Consider the following 16,436-nt stretch of genomic DNA (forward strand, 5'->3'; position numbering starts at 1 on the left):
CTCCCTCCGGTAAGGACCAAAGTAAATAGAGGTTTCGAGGCACCGAGGAAGGGATATGAAGGCAAGTCCGAATCATTGAAAGAGAGGTTTCGGCCATATCCCTATACGGAGAAGCAAAATTTCAGGTCGGAAAAGGCAATAGAGAGTCCGAGCCATTTCTCGGGACCGGGCAGCAAGCGGGTTGAACGCCCGTCTAACAGTCGGGGACTCTCGTTTAGGAGCGACACCGGAAGCTCCGCCAGCAATAAAGTTTCTCTAAAAATTTCGGAGTACAACTTCAACGTTAGTACTTCGGGACTTGTCTCGGCTATTGGACGTATACCCGATGTAAGGTGGCCTAAACCATTGAGGACGGACCCGGGTCAGCGAGATCCAAGTGTAGTGTGTGAATATCACGGGACCCACGGTCATCGAACTGAAGATTGCCGCCAATTGAGAGAGGAGGTAGCCCGACTATTGAAAAATGGTCACCTCCGAGATCTGCTGAGCGAGCGGGCCAAAAATCACTATAAGGAAAGAGATTCTTATCAAATGCCCGAGCCTGTTGAACCCCAACATACGATCAACATGATAGTGGGGGGCACTGATGCCCCTCGAGGGCCGGTAATGAAACGGACAAAGATTTCTATTGTCCGTGAAAAGCGCACTTGAGATCATTCGACCGAGGGATCTATCGTCTTTAATGATGAAGACGCAGAGGGCATCATCCAACCCCACAATGATGCGTTGGTAATCTCTATACTGGTCTTTAAAACTAAGGTCAAACGCGTTTTGGTTGACCCGGGTAGGCCAACATTATCCGATGGAGGGTGGTTGAACAGATGGGACTGCTCGGTCAGATCGTACCAGTGGCCCGGGTGTTAAGTGGGTTCAATATGCAAGCGAAACCACGAAGGGGGAAATCTCACTGCCTGTAAATGTGGGTGGCACCATTCAGCAAACGGTGTTCTACGTGATCGAGGGTGACATGAAATATAATGCCCTATTGGGCAGACCTTGGATACATAACATGAGGGCCGTGCCTTCAACACTACACCAGCTGTTGAAGTTCCCCACGTCGGAGGGAGTGAAAACCATCCGAAGCGAGCAGCCCGCTGCAAGGGAAATGTTCGCAGTAGAGGAAGTGGCACATCGGCCCAAGGGGCCGGAAGAGAAATGTGCAATAGGAGGAGAAGTTCCCAAATAGCAATCAAAGTGCGCCGGGTTTAATCCGGTGCATGAAGAGGAAGATTACGAGGTACCCAGATCGTTCGTCATGCCGGATGACTCGGATGCAACCCAGTCGACAGTGGAGGAGCTGGAGCAGGTCATCCTGTTCGAATATCTCCCAAAAAGAAAGGTATACCTGGGCACGGGGCTCACCCCGGAGCTCAGGCGTCAATTAATTGAATTCCTCCGTGCTAATGCCGATTGCTTTGCATGGTCGCATATAGATATGACAGGTATATCACCAGACATAGCAACTCACAAGCTCAGCCTGGACGGGAGGTTTGCTCCGGTAAAGCAGAAAAAAAGGCCCATGGCGGAGGCTAAACACGCATTCGTGAAGGACGAGGTAACAAAACTTTTGAAAATAGGCTCCATACGGGAAGTGAAATACCCGGAGTGGCTGGCTAACGTTGTGGTAGTACCCAAAAAAGGTAACAAATTTTGAATGTGTGTTGATTTCAAAGATTTAAACAAGGCATGTCCGAAGGACTCGTTTCCGTTGCCCCACATCGATAGAATGATCGATGCAACGGCCGGGTACGAGATATTGAGTTTTCTCGACGCTTACTCCGGGTATAACCAGATCCGGATGTACCCGGAGGACCAAGAGAAAACATCCTTCATCACCCGGTACGGGACCTACTGTTATAATGTCATGCCTTTTGGATTAAAAAATGCCGGTGCAACTTACCAACGCCTAGTTAATGGAATGTTCGAAGAACAAATAGGGAAAACAATGGAAGTTTACGTTGACAATATGGTTATTAAGTCCCTGGAAACAGAGGACCATTTAAAGCATTTGCAGGAAACCTTTGATGTGCTTCGCAAATACAACATGAAGCTCAACCTGGAGAAGTGTGCCTTCGGTGTAAGATCTGGCAGATTCCTGGGTTTCATGGTGTCAAACCGAGGGATCGAAATCAACCCGGACAAGATCAAAGCCATCGAAGATATCGAGGTGGTGAACAACATAAAGGGGGTTCAGAGACTCACCGGGAGAATCGCAGCGCTAAGTCGCTTCATATCGAGATCCTCGGACAGGAGTCACCGGTTCTTCTCCTTGCTCAGGAAGAAGAACGATTTTGTCTGGACACCCGAGTGCCAAGAAGCTCTACAGGATTTGAAGAAATACTTGTCTAGCCCCCCTCTACTGCACACGCCAAAGGCGGGTGAGACACTATTTCTATATCTAGCTGTCTCCAAAGTGGCGGTAAGCGGCGTTTTGGTCCGAGAAGAATCAGGTACGCAATTCCCTATCTATTATGTGAGTAGAACATTGGGGGACGCGGAGACCCGTTACCCCCATTTGGAGAAGCTGGCATTAGCACTGGTGAGCGCCTCCCGAAAGCTTAAACCTTATTTTTAAAGCCATTCCGTATGTGTAGTGACTATTTATCCTTTGAAAAACATCATGCATAAACCAGAGTTGTCGGGTAGGCTAACGAAGTGGTCTGTAGAGGTTAGCGGTTACGACCTCGAATACAGACCCCGAACGGCCATCAAATCCCAAATCTTGGCCGATTTCGTAGCAGACTTCGCCCCGGCCATGGTCCCCGAGGTCGAAAAAGAATTCCTACTAACCTCAGGAAGGGCCACGGGCATTTGGTCTCTACATACGGACGGGGCATCGAACCTTAGAGGTTCCGGGCTTGGTATTGTCCTTAGGGCCCCGGCCGGTGATGTCATCCGACAGTCCATCAAAACTGCCAAATTGACTAACAATGAAGCCGAGTATGAGGCTATGATTGCAGGTTTGGAATTGGCTCGGAGCATGGGGCAGAAACTATCGAGGCAAAGTGCGACTCGCTTCTGGTCGCAAACCAGGTGAATGGCACATTTGAAGTCAAGGACGAACGGATGCAGAGGTACCTCGAGAAAACCCAAGTGGTGCTTCACCGATTTAAAAAATGGACCATGCAGCATATACCAAGAGAAAAGAACTGCGAGGCCGATGCATTAGCAAATTTGGGATCTGCGGTCGAAGGGGCCGGGTCAATGGTGCTACTATCAAACACGGCCATAGAAAGCGGACACGCCGAGGTATATTCAACAGGTTTGACTTGGGATTGGCGCAACAAATACATTTATTACTTGCGTGATGATAAGCTCCCAAGCGACCCAAAGGAGTCACGTTCATTACGAACAAAGGCAACCCGTTTTTGCTTAGTGGATGGCCAATTATACCGACGCTCTTTCCACGGACCTTTGGCTAAATGTTTGGGCCCTGGGGAAACGGAGTATGTGATGAGAGAAGTACATGAAGGAACCTGTGGCAACCACTCCGGTGCGGAAGCTCTGGTCCGAAAGCTTATCAGAGCCGGGTATTACTGGAATCAGATGGATGAAGACACGAGAAACTTTGTCCGAAAGTGTGACGGGTGTCAGAGGCATGCCCCGATGGTTCACCGGCCCGGGGAGTTGCTGCATTCGGTGGTCTCACCATGGCCGTTCATGAAGTGGGGGATGGACATCGTGGGCCCGTTACCCCGGGCACCAGGTAAGGCACGCTTTATCTTATTTATGACTGACTATTTTTCTAAGTGGGTCGAAGCACAGGCCTTTGAAAAAATCAGAGAAAAGGAGGTTATCGACTTCATTTGGGATCACATCGTCTGCCGTTTTGGCATTCCGACCGAAATAACTTGTGATAACGGTCCTCAGTTCGTGGGTAGCAAAGTCAACAGTTTTCTTGAAGGGTTGAAGATCAAGAAGATTGTGTCTACCCCATATCACCCATGTGCAAACGGACAAGCGGAATCCACAAACAAAACAATAATTCAAAACCTAAGGAAAAGGCTAGAAGCATCAAAGCATCATTGGAGAGAAGTATTACCCGAGGTGTTGTGGGCGTACCGAACCACGGCCAAGTCTAGCACGGGGGAGACCCCTTTCTCATTGGTGTACGGGGCCGAAGCCCTTATCCCCGTCGAGGTTGGCAAACCGACTCTCCGGTTCAGGTATACAACCGAGGAATTAAACGGGGAGGCCATGGCCGTAAGACTCGACCTCGCCGATAAGATGCGTGAAAGAACATTGGTCCGAATTGCGGCCCAAAAGCAGAGAACGGAAAGATACTACAATCGGAGAGCCAACTTTCGGCATTTTCGAGTTGGGGACTTGGTACTTCGAAAAGTTACTTTGCATACAAAGAACCCAAACGAGGGAAAGCTAGGACCGAACTGGGAAGGACCGTACAAGGTGGCCGGTGTAACGGGCAAAGGATCATACCAGCTGGAGTCCATGGATGGGCAATGCCTGCGCAACAACTGGAACATAGCCCACCTAAAAATATACTATTGCTAAGGTATGATCCTCTCATATATACCTTTTGATAACCATGCTGCCTTTTTTTACAGGAAATCGAGGGCGGCACAAAAATAGAATTTAGGACTGAAAGCACGTGTTGCACTCTTGTCCTTAGTGCGGTTTTGTCCCAAAATGGGTTTTCCGACGAGGTTTTTAACGAGGCAACAAGTACAACGTGCTACGCGACGAAGATAAAGGGCCAGAACTCGGGTATCCGAGGTTACATCTTCCGAGTGGGGGCTTAGTAACACTCACCCGACCTCGAAGCTCGGACAAGTGTTAAGGGGGCACAGTACCCACATCGGAGCATGAAACGATAAAGAAAAAAAAAACTCATCATTTGCCACGGCAAAAACAGAGGCCGGCCACTGGCCACCTCCTTCGATGTAAGGACCAAACGATCATAATGAATCGTGTCCCATTCAACATTTGCTACGGCAAAACTAAGGCCCGGCCACCGGCCATAGCCTCCGATGTAAGGACCAAACGATCATAATGAATCGTGTCCCATTTTTCATTTACTACAACAAGGCAGAAGAAATGAAAATTCTCATATGTACAAACGATCATAATGAATCGTGTCCCATTTAGTGTTTGCTACGGCAAAGATACAAGAAATGAAAATTCTCATATGTACAAACACTTGCAATACAGAAACCATTACAATGACCGTATTTTCGGCATTGCTCAATTAATACGCCCTGTACCGGACACTATGGCCGATATTAGACAAGGCCAATGAGGTCATCACAAACCGGCCATAAAAACGCCGGTCCTAGAGAAGCCCATATCATGGGCACGGAAAAGTCCGAAGCCCACAAAACATTTGGTAAGTTTCACGGGCAGAATTAATCAATGACTACGGATAATCTCTTCCGAAAAACGGACCAATAATTCAAGGTAAAATAAAAACAAGCACTCAAACGAAAACACAAGAGGGGTGCAACTTTCATATACGCAAAGGATACTTTTATAAAGAGTACATTTACATCAAAAGAGTACGTTTACATCAAAAAATCCTATGCTACTCGGCATGGCTAGAGGCAGAATGATCGGACTCGGTTCGTTCGGAATCATCCGAGTCGGACCCGAGGGCATGGTTTGCCTCCTCCTCCATCTCTTTGGCTTGGTTTATCAGGGCCGGAAGATCAGAGAATCCGCGATCGGCTTCTTCGAGGGTGAGTCGCCGAGACTTCCACTTCTCATACTCGGCGACAATGGCAGTATGAGCCTCGGCCGTTTCCACGCCTTTCCAGGCTTCCTCCAAATCGGCCTCAACTTTAGCCAACTTAGTCTCCAACTCGGACCGACCCGCCACTGCAATAGTCCTCATATGGACAGCAGCTTCTAGCTCGGCCTTAAGAACATCGTTGGCACTCACCGCCTCCTCTAGCTCAGCTTTTAAGCCCTCACTAATCCGAGACCGCTCCTCGGCTTTCTCTTCGAAAACTTTCATGCGTTCTTTATATAGAGCAGTATCTGATTCCAGTAGCCGGTTCCTCCCGGCTAAGCTCGCTGCATCGGCTTTCACCAAATCAAGTTCCCCCCGGAGTTGGGACACGGTGGTCTCCAGCTCATCCAGCCTCGACGAAAATTGAGCTTTGTCTCGGCTAAGACAAATCTTCTCAGCCTCGAGGCTTCGGTTATAATCAGTCATGGCGGCCAACTCATTTTTCAAACGACGATTTTCGTCCTTGGCTGCATCAAGCTCGGGACGAAGGTTGGCAAGAACGGCGGCCCGACCCAACTCTTCATCCTTCTCTCGGAGGAGATGCTTGTATTTCTCCGTTTCTTGGCCTTGGGCATCTAGCTGGCCTCGAAGATCATCCATCTCGTGTTGGGCACGAATGAAGGCTTCGTTTGCCAGTACTACACTCTGCAAAAAAAGCAAACATAAGGAATCAAACGAAATAAGCATAAGGTCTATTGATATACAAAGATGGCCGAGAGCCTTACCCGGTTGCCCGCGTGCATCCCTTCGTTCATAAGGCAGTGCCAGGTGACCCCGGTCATTTTTCGCTTGTCCAAGTCGGAGACGAGAGGACGCAAATAACTGGCTACTCCTACCGGACGCGATAGAAAGCCACAATCCTCGGGGATGGTGATTACGGTCGATCTGGTCCTTCTTGGTTTTACGCTCGGGGCTGGGAAGATAGTCACCAGGTTGTCTCTAGAGCCGGATTCTGACTGTCGGTGGGCCGACCTCGTGACCCGAGGAATTCGAAGATGGCCAAAACCCGCAGCTTCACCGGTAGCAGGAGGAGTAGTTGAAAACATATCTTCAAAGTCTTCAATCCTCGGGGCGGGGGTAGACGAGCTTGGCATATACCCGATGTTCCGGGCAAGGACCGGGGGTTCCGGAGTAGAAACAGGTTCGTGGCCGGGCGATGGGCGAGCCTGAATGGGGGCTTCGGTCTCCGAAACTGGAATGGTCCTTTTATCGGTTGCAGTGACAGCCGTTTCCCCGGCTCCTTTACTCCTCTGCAGGGGAGTATCTTCCGAGGAAGTTTCACCTAAAATATCGACAAAGTCAACCGACCGAAGAGGAGCCGGGGAAAGGATTTCTTCCGCACCTGAAGGAAGAACGGGAATCAAGATACCTTCGTTGATAGAAGGCAAGGGCAGTTCGGAGGCAGTATCCTCGGGTGTTGGGGCTGTTGACGGAGCCGGGTCGACCCTCCGAACTATGATGTCGGGCTCCGTTTCCTCTCTCTGGGGCCGGGCAACGCTTCTTGCCTTCTTTCGTTTAGACGACTCCCCCTTTTCTGAGGGCCGTTTTCTTTTGGTGGCTTCGGCAAGAACACGGGAGGAACCCGCCGTATCAAACGCGGACGCCGATGCAGGGGAAGCGGCCCCCGACTCCGATCTAGATGCCACCGAGCCCTTCGGCAAACCTGAACGATAAAAGACGTTGGCAGGTTAAGAAAACGGATGACCTCGAATGGCTAAAGATGCAGCAAGATCGAAGGAAAGTCGAAAGTTACCATGATTTTGAGCGATCCATCGACCACGTGACAAGTGGGCCCAAGTTCGGTCTTCATAGGGAAGCTGGTTGAGGAGCGTCGTGACCCACTCACTCAGACCTCGGATAACCGGGGGAACAAACCCATTTGCTACAAAAATAAGGAAAGGGCGGTGAGATAACAATACCATAAGCGACTCAACAGGTAAGGGCGATGGCTCAAAGGTTCGAACTTACGTTTGTCGTTCCACTTCTCCGGAAAAGGTAGATGGGCGGCCGGGATTATGTCCTCGGTTTTTACCCGGACATAGCGTTCTAACCACCCCCTGTCCCGATCTTCGTCCATCTTCGAGAAAAGCGGGTTTCGGCTGCGCTTGGTTAGTTTTATGGCACCGCCCCGGAATATCCTTGGGGAGTACAGGCGTATTAGGTGGCCCAGTGAGAATTCTTTCTCAGCTCTGTTGGCTAGCAACCGGAGGCAAGCAACGACCCTCCAAACAATCGGGCCGATCTGAGCCAAAGTCACGCCATAGGTCCGGCACATATCCAGTATGACCGGATCAACCGGGGGATCGAGCTTAAGGGTAAAGGGATAAGTGTATACGTACAAGAACCCTTCCCGGTGATCGGTAACGGATTCGTCTGGCCCGGGTGCAAAAACCCCTACCGGGCGTGTGCGCCACCCACAGTCTGCCCGGACCGTGTTGAGTTTATCCTCGGTTATGGAGGAAGGATATCTCCTCACGTCATATCCCCGGTCCGAGACGGCAGAGGGCTTTTCCGCCTCCAGGTCTTTATTGAAGTTAAATTTGACCGGTATAATATCCGAGGCCGTAGTTTCGGGGTTACTCTTTTGTTTGGTCGGGGACACAGCCTCGGCCCTCGGGGATGAAACTGAAGGAACTTCGGTAGAAGTGGTTTCAGACATGTTGAAGGAATGGAAGGAAAAGGATTTTAGGAAACAACGCAAAGGAAACGAAGGAAATAACGATTTGAAGAAGCAAAGAGCAGTTGGCAAGAACGATGACAAAGTTAATCCCCTCTTTTCTTTTTTCGTATAAACAAAAGAAGATTTGGCAACAAATTTGTAACAGAAAGGACGGATCTGGAACGCAGAGGGAAGAGGAAAAGAGAGGATAGATCGAAAAAAGTGAAAAAATGAGGGAATAAGGGTCTTTATATAGGCATAAGGAAGGGAACGGTTATCGAGGACGGCCAATCGAGGATCGCCGCGTGTCAAGTCATTAATGTGAAGCGACGTGAAACGACGTGCAAGAGGCGGTTGACAGGAATGGACCATCCGGAATAAGACACGTGGCCAGCAAAGGGGAAGACATGACGCACCCATTCCCGCCAAAATAAGGAGATAAGGATAGGTCGTCCGGACAGTCGGATGTATGATTCATTCACTTCCCGTCACTCTGATGGATCGTTGGTCCGGGAAGCGTGGGGGCTATCTGTATACGGTAAAAAACCGGATACGGGTAAATCCGGGGCAACTATGGATCGGAGAGGGAAAAGGGGCGAGAGTTCGTACGAGGATATCACCTTCCCGGATAAGCACTTTGATCGCTGCCGAGTGGAAGCGCCATCTGACCCGATCTCTAAGCCACCGAGGGTTCGGGATCTCTCCCCGGTGTCTCATCACCGTTGGTCCGGTGTCCGTGAGTCCGTTGGTCCGATGCGACCGTTGCTAGGACGCGTCAGTGGTGTCACATCATGGTCAGCTGCCAACTGTGCGTGTGTCAGACGGCACCGTCAGTCAAATCTCACCAAACCTGTGCAGGGGCTGTCCCCTTTTATTACTATTTTATTAAACCCACATTGGAGGAGGCCCATGGGCTCATTAGTATAAATAGAGTGCCCCCTCCTCCCTTAAGGGGGTTGATTCTTCTTTTACTTTCAAGAGCATTTGTAACACAACATATATATATATACATCCGATTCTTGTTGAACCTCTTCAATCAACTCGTCATATGTATTTATGCTCCTTATTTGTGTATTAAAAAGCGTTCTTATCCAATCTTTGTAATCAATATTTAGGCCCAAGCACATATCCTATATCCACATACAAATTCAATTGGTTACCAAATCGGGGGTAAACAAAATTATCTCAATCAAGAAATAATAGAGTTTTAACATGTATCACTGATAGTCTTAAAGAATATTTATCACCCTCAGATTACTTAAAAGATACAGTAACTACAAATAATTGTCCTTGATAAGTACTGGAACTAATTATGTAAAACATAAGACATGCAACCTAGTCCTACAAGTAAAATTACAGTACTTTACAGTTTATGAATTACGCTATATTGTAAAGAGCAGCCCGGTGCACTAAGCTCTCGCTATCAGCGGGGTTTGAGGAAGAGTCGCACCACAAGATTTATTGTACGCAGTCTTATCTTGCATTTCTGCAAGAGGCTATTTCCACGGCTCCTGGTCACATAATATCAACTTTACCAGTTACGCCAAGGCTCCCCTTCGCATTCCTCACTGACACCGGCATCGCATGAGCCCGACCGGCTCGAAAGGACACAGCCGGGTCCAAACCGAGCATGACCGTCATAATTAGGCTATAATGTATATGAGTTAAATCCGAAATGATAATAGTAACAAGGATTTAGGGAGAATCAAATTTGTATTAATGTTTATCAACAGCAAGGGAGGCATCCCAAGTGCAACTGAGTCCTTTGGAATAATGACAAGATCTCCTGCTCCAAACTCCGCTGATGTTTCAGTTGTGTTCTTTGGGTACACTTTAACTTTGCCTCTCAACTGATAACATGTCTCTTCTGCATCAAATTTTAATTGGTATTTCCCTGGTGAACAACCAACCCCATCTGTTCAATCATCAAAAGAGAGAAAGCAAAAACTCATGATCAGGCTTTTTTTTAATGAAACAGAGACACTACTAAATAATATTTATTTTCCCACTGAAAAATATTTTATGACTATTTTTCGCGACTTAAGTAGTACAAAAAAAGAAAAGTTGAACCAAAGTAATACAGAAAAAAAAAGTACATAAATAGGATTCACGCACGAATTTCGTGCGTGAAAGGACCAAACTACAAAAAGTAACAATTTGGTCTTTCACGCACTAAATTAGTGCGTGAATGAGCAAACAAAAAGTCATCCTCTTTTCACCTTTTCAGCCAATGACATTTGTTGTCATTAGCTGCCCACTTGCATTCTCCTCTTCTTCTTAAGTTCTCATTGAACTGCATCACATGGAGTCCGAAATCAAAATGCCTCCCAAAAAATCACTTTGAACCAAAATATCCCAACAAAAAAAAAAGTTACAAAACTACCTTTAGCGCAGTAAAATACTGCGTTATAGAAACAATACCAAAAAGTAAAAAAAATTGGCCAAACTTTATTTTTTGTAACACTTAGTGTTTTTTTCCATACTTTGACCAACGATTAGTCGTGTGTCAAGACTCCGAAACGTCAATATTTTATATAGAACCTGATATTTTTTCCGCGTACAATAATGTAGGCCCAATACATCAAAGATACGTAGACGTTCAGATCGTCATTTTAGGGGTTGAAAAGGTGCCCGAAGTAAGTTTTGTTTGAAAAAACTTAGTGTTTTTTCCATACTTTGACCAATGATTAGCCGTGGGTCAAGACTACGAAACGTCAATATTTTATATAGAACCTGATATTTTTTTCTGCGTACAATAATGTAGGCCCAATACATCAAGGATACGTAGACGATCGGATCGTCATTTTAGGGGTTGAAAAGGTGCCCGAAGTAAGTTTTGTTTGAAAAAACTTAGTGTTTTTTCCATACTTGACCAACGATTAGTCGTGGGTCAAGACTCCGAACGTCAATATTTTATATAGAATCTGATATTTTTTTCTGCGTACAATAATGTAGGCCCAATACATCAAGGATACGTAGACGTTCGGATCGTCATTTTAGGAGTTGAAAAGGTGCCCGAAGTAAGTTTTGTTTGAAAAAACTTAGTGTTTTTTTCATTCTTTGACCAACGATTAGTCGTGGGTCAAGACTCCGAAACGTCAATATTTTATATAGAACCTGATATTTTTTTCTGCGTACAATAATGTAGGCCCAATACATCAAGGATACGTAGACGTTCGGATCGTCATTTTAGGGGTTGAAAATGTGCTCGAAGTAAGTTTTGTTTGAAAAAACTTAGTGTTTTTTTCATACTTTGACCAACGATTAGTCGTGGGTCAAGACTCCGAACGTCAATATTTTATATAGAACCTGATATTTTTTCTGCGTACAATAATGTAAGCCCAATACATCAAGGATACGTAGACGTTCAGATAGTCATTTTAGGGGTTGAAAAGGTACAAGAAGTAAGTTTTGTTTGAAAACTTTAAGGTGTTTTATTTTTTAAGATTTTGATTTAAGCGTGTTATTTTTTAATCAAGACATAACTTTATTTTGAATATAAATATAATTCTAAAAAATATAGGGAGAAAAACTAGTTGTAAAGTCGTCAAACTTTAGATGGTCATACCTTAGGGAGAAATTTTTTTTGCTTCTATAACGCAATAAAATACTGCGCTAAAGGTAGTTTTGTAACTTTTTTTTAATTGGGATATTTTGATTCAATGTGCTTTTTTTGGGGGCATTTTGATTCCGGACTCCATGCGATGCAGTGCAATGAGAACTTAAGAAGAAGAGGAGAAGGCAAGTGGGCAGCTAATGACAACAAATGTCATTGGCTGAAAAGGTGGAAAGAAGATGATTTTTGGTTTGCTCATTCACGCACTAATTTAGTGCGTGAAAGGCCAAACTGTTATTTTTTGCAGTTTGGTCCTTTCACGCACGAAATTCGTGCGTGAATCCTATTTATGTGTTTTTTTTTTTCTGTACTACTTTGGTTCAACTTTTCTTTTTTTGTACTACTTAAGTCGCGGATTCAAAGAACAATCAAGGAAAAACCCTGTTATTGACATTGATAACCTCTTTCTTTTTCGAAGGAAAGGTTTTGTATTTCTATAAATTAAAGAATTCCTTTCATACAACAGAACATAATAGCATCCATAATGTAATCATTAAAAAGTTCTGTTTATGAGATATTATTCTCTCAAAAGTTTTTATGTTTTTATATTGATTTTTTCATATGTAGATCAATTGACCATATTAGAATATAATTATGCCTTTTTTTAATTATTTTTTTTATCGTTTGATTTATTATTGTTCAAAGTTTTACAATTATTAGCTTCTGCATGACGCTATGGTATTTCGATCCCAACTTGGAGAAAATCATATCTGGAAAAGTTAAGGTTGTCGCTGGAATCAAAAAATTTAATTGTGGCACCGTTAAACTTATCAATGGTTAAAGTCTTCTTTGTCTTTTGAATATTTATTACTCCTCACTCCACTCATTTGACTTACAAATTGTGCTTTACACAGCTTTCTACACTTCTGTTACAAGACTATCTGTACTTTCTATTTTCTTCTTTAAAACTTGTCTTCTAATTTCTGTGATTGAATTTTTCCAGATTCACTGTTATGTTACTACTTTTTTTTTTTTCCCCTCCCATTTTTGGAGGATTTATAGTGTTTTCACACTTACCCTCCAGTGTGACTCGAACCCAGAACCTACCGGTCGTGGGTGGAGGTGCTTAACCACTGAGTCATCCCTCACGTGTTATGTTACTACTTATCCTTGAGTTGAGGCATAAGCAAATCCTTGCCTTTTCTCTTTTTCTTTACGAGGCGCAACATTGCTATACAGCTAATATGTAAAATATGAACTTCATTTACTATTTCTTAAAAGGAGTGTAAAGTCCACTGTAGACAAGTAAAAATAAACGGAGGGAGCAATGACAGATTCAGAATTTTTAATAAGGGGGTTTAAAAATATAAACACACGAAGACGTGAAGAGAGTTCAACATTTATTATATTTATAGGGGTTGTTTGGTACGCGGACTAAATTATCCCGATATTATAATCCTGGGACTAATTTATCCCATCTGAATGGTGGGATAAAATAATCCCAACTATGATGGGATAAGGTGGGATATCTCAGGATTAGTTTTGGGCTTTATTTTATATTGTTTGGCACAAGGTATAAAATTATCTTGGGATAAATTTGTACTTTGTACCAAACAAAGTATAAAATTAATACCAAATTTAATACTGGGATATCCAACCTATCAAAAAAGAATTTTGACTTTATATATACAGTGTAATTTTTCGACGAAGGGAAGGGGGTTAACCCCCAGCCCCTTACTATCTGCGCCCCTGGGAGGGAGTGTTAATTTAGTATAAACACTGAATCCCGATAGGTAATTTCCAAAAAAAAAAAGATCTCATTCATCTTCCTATATCTTGGCCAGTTTAGAACCTGTTTGGATTGACTTATTTTAGGTGTTTTTAAATTAAAATAACTTTTAAGCTAAAATTATAAAAATAAATCAAAAATTATAATTAAAACTTTTAACTTATAACTTTTAGCTTATAAATGAAAAGCATAAGACCATCCACTTAAAAGAAAAGGGAAAAGATATCCAATAAAATTGTTTCTTTCTTGTCGGCTCAGACAAACATGGTGAGGTAATGTGAATATATATACTTGATATAAAAATGAAGGAGTTGACCAGTCAACGAAAAGTTTTGAAAGTTCTTTTTAAGAAAAAGGAGATGGAGGTTTGAGTTTGAAAGGAATATTATACATTGACTAATGGCTGGCTATTTCCTCTCTTTGACTACCCATCAAAGATTAATTGCCAAAGAATCAAATACCACTACTTGAAATAGGAAAAAGAAAAACAGAAAACTAGGACCGTTTGGTCATGAGAGTTTTTCTTTTTTTAAAAAAAAAAAAAGACTTAAAATCTCGTTTTCACTTTTTTTACTTTTAATTCATTCAAATAATTAAATATTTTTTGCAAAAATTATAATCAAACACAACTCTATCTTCAACTCCAACTTCAAAATTCCAAATAAAGTAAAAAATATTTGATTTTCATGGCCAAACTACTAAGATGACGAATGATCTCTGGCTACAGATTACAATTATAAGTTAAATTATCTCAATCAAGAAATAATAGAGTTTTAACATGTATCACTGATAGTCTTAAAGAATATTTATCACCCTCAGATTACTTAAAAGATAAAGTAACTACAAATTGTCCATGATAAGTACTTGAACTAATTATGTAAAAAATAAGACATGCAACCTAGTCCCACAAGTAAAATTACGGTACTTTACAGTTTATGAATTACGCTATATTGTAAAGGGCAGCTCGGTGCACTAAGCTCTCGCTATCCGCGGGGTTCGAGGAAGAGCCGGACCACAAGATTTATTGTACGCAGTCTTATCTTGCATTTCTGCAAGAGGCTATTTCCACGGCTCCTGATCACATAACATTAACTTTACCAGTTACGCCAAGGCTTCCCTTCGCATTCCTCACTGACACCGGCATCGCATGAGCCCGACCGGCTCGAAAGGACACAGCCGGGTCCAAACCGAGCATGACCGTCATAATTAGGCTATAATGTATATGAGTTAAATCCGAAATGATAATAGTAACAAGGATTTAGGGAGAATCAAATTTGTATTAATGTTTATCAACAGCAAGGGAGGCATCCCAAGTGCAACTGAGTCCTTTGGAATAATGACAAGATCTCCTGCTCCAAACTCCGCTGATGTTTCAGTTGTGTTCTTTGGGTACACTTTAACTTTGCCTCTCAACTGATAACATGTCTCTTCTGCATCAAATTTTAATTGGTATTTCCCTGGTGAACAACCCCATCTGTTCAATCATCAAAAGAGAGAAAGCAAAAACTCATGATCAGGCTTTTTTTTTTTAATGAAACAGAGACACTATTAAAAAATCTCTATTTTCTCACTGAAAAATATTTTGTGGCTATTTTTCATTGAATGTCGGTGGAAAAACTTAAATATTAGTGTTTTTACACGGAAAAATTATAAAGTTTCCTAGCGTTTCAATGGAAACTTGTTTCCCACCATGCGTTTTCCTAGTAAACTGGTTCGGTACGAATGAGGTGAGAAAATCATATTTTATGGCACAAATTTCTCACTGAATGGCGGTGAAAAAACCTTCTATTTCTAATAGTGAGAAAACTAAACCAAAAAAGTAATAGGAAACATATATAATCCTTAGTATGCATATGTTACTCACTTAGGCCAAGATTTTATGCCTAATTCAGAGAGTTGGGCTTCTTCTGGATAATGATTTCTAGATTTGATGATGAACAAGACTTTGAGTTAACGTTGGATTGCGCATCCATATGAAGGATAAAAAAGAAGCGAAGATAGAAGGAAGGAAAAAATTATGAAGAGTAATTAGAGTGACACTTCAATGTATTAAAATGTTAAAGTTATTTCTGAGGTAAAGGAATAGTCTTTTACTAGGAAGGGAGAGAGAGAGAGAACATGATATCATACGAGATGCTTATGAGGAATAACTAAAAGAGAGCCGATGATACCAATGAGGCTTGTTCTTTCATAGACAAATTGGTTTTATAGGGTTAATTTTGGTATGGCCATTAATATTTATATAACAAATATTAGTAGTTGAGTTATCGAATGAGAAATCAACTCCGATTTTATCTAAATTCTTGTAAAATAAGGTCTTTTTTTATCCATCACTCCTCCCCAAAAAGAAAAAGAAAAATCCTTTGACTTATTATAATTTACTTCCTATTATTATTATTGTCATCATTGTTGTCCTGTTAAAAAACATTTAATGTTATAATTATTATTTGTTGTGACTAATATTTTTCGATTTTGAATTTTAAATTGGGTAGTGCTTGTGGAAGTACAATTTGTAGTAGTCCTTTTTCTTTTCTTTTTTTGATTTCCAGCCGGTGTCCGATATCCTTATTAAGGATCGACTAAATTTAGATTCGAGCAGAAAAATCCAACAGTGGGATAATTTCTACATGCATAATGCAACCATATTTCATCTTATATCGTGTATGATATACCATTTGTTTGGATA

General features: G+C 43.0%; 2 pseudogenes; both read right to left on the reverse strand.

The window, feature by feature from the left end:
- Positions 1 to 9,965: 9,965 nt before the first annotated feature.
- LOC132628324 (uncharacterized) lies at positions 9,966 to 14,894 on the reverse strand (annotated as a pseudogene).
- LOC132628325 (uncharacterized) lies at positions 14,571 to 16,401 on the reverse strand (annotated as a pseudogene).
- Between the last annotated feature and the right edge of the window lie 35 nt (positions 16,402 to 16,436).

Source organism: Lycium barbarum, chromosome 2 (assembly GCF_019175385.1).
Source record: "Lycium barbarum isolate Lr01 chromosome 2, ASM1917538v2, whole genome shotgun sequence".
Taxonomy (NCBI): Eukaryota; Viridiplantae; Streptophyta; class Magnoliopsida; order Solanales; family Solanaceae; genus Lycium; species Lycium barbarum.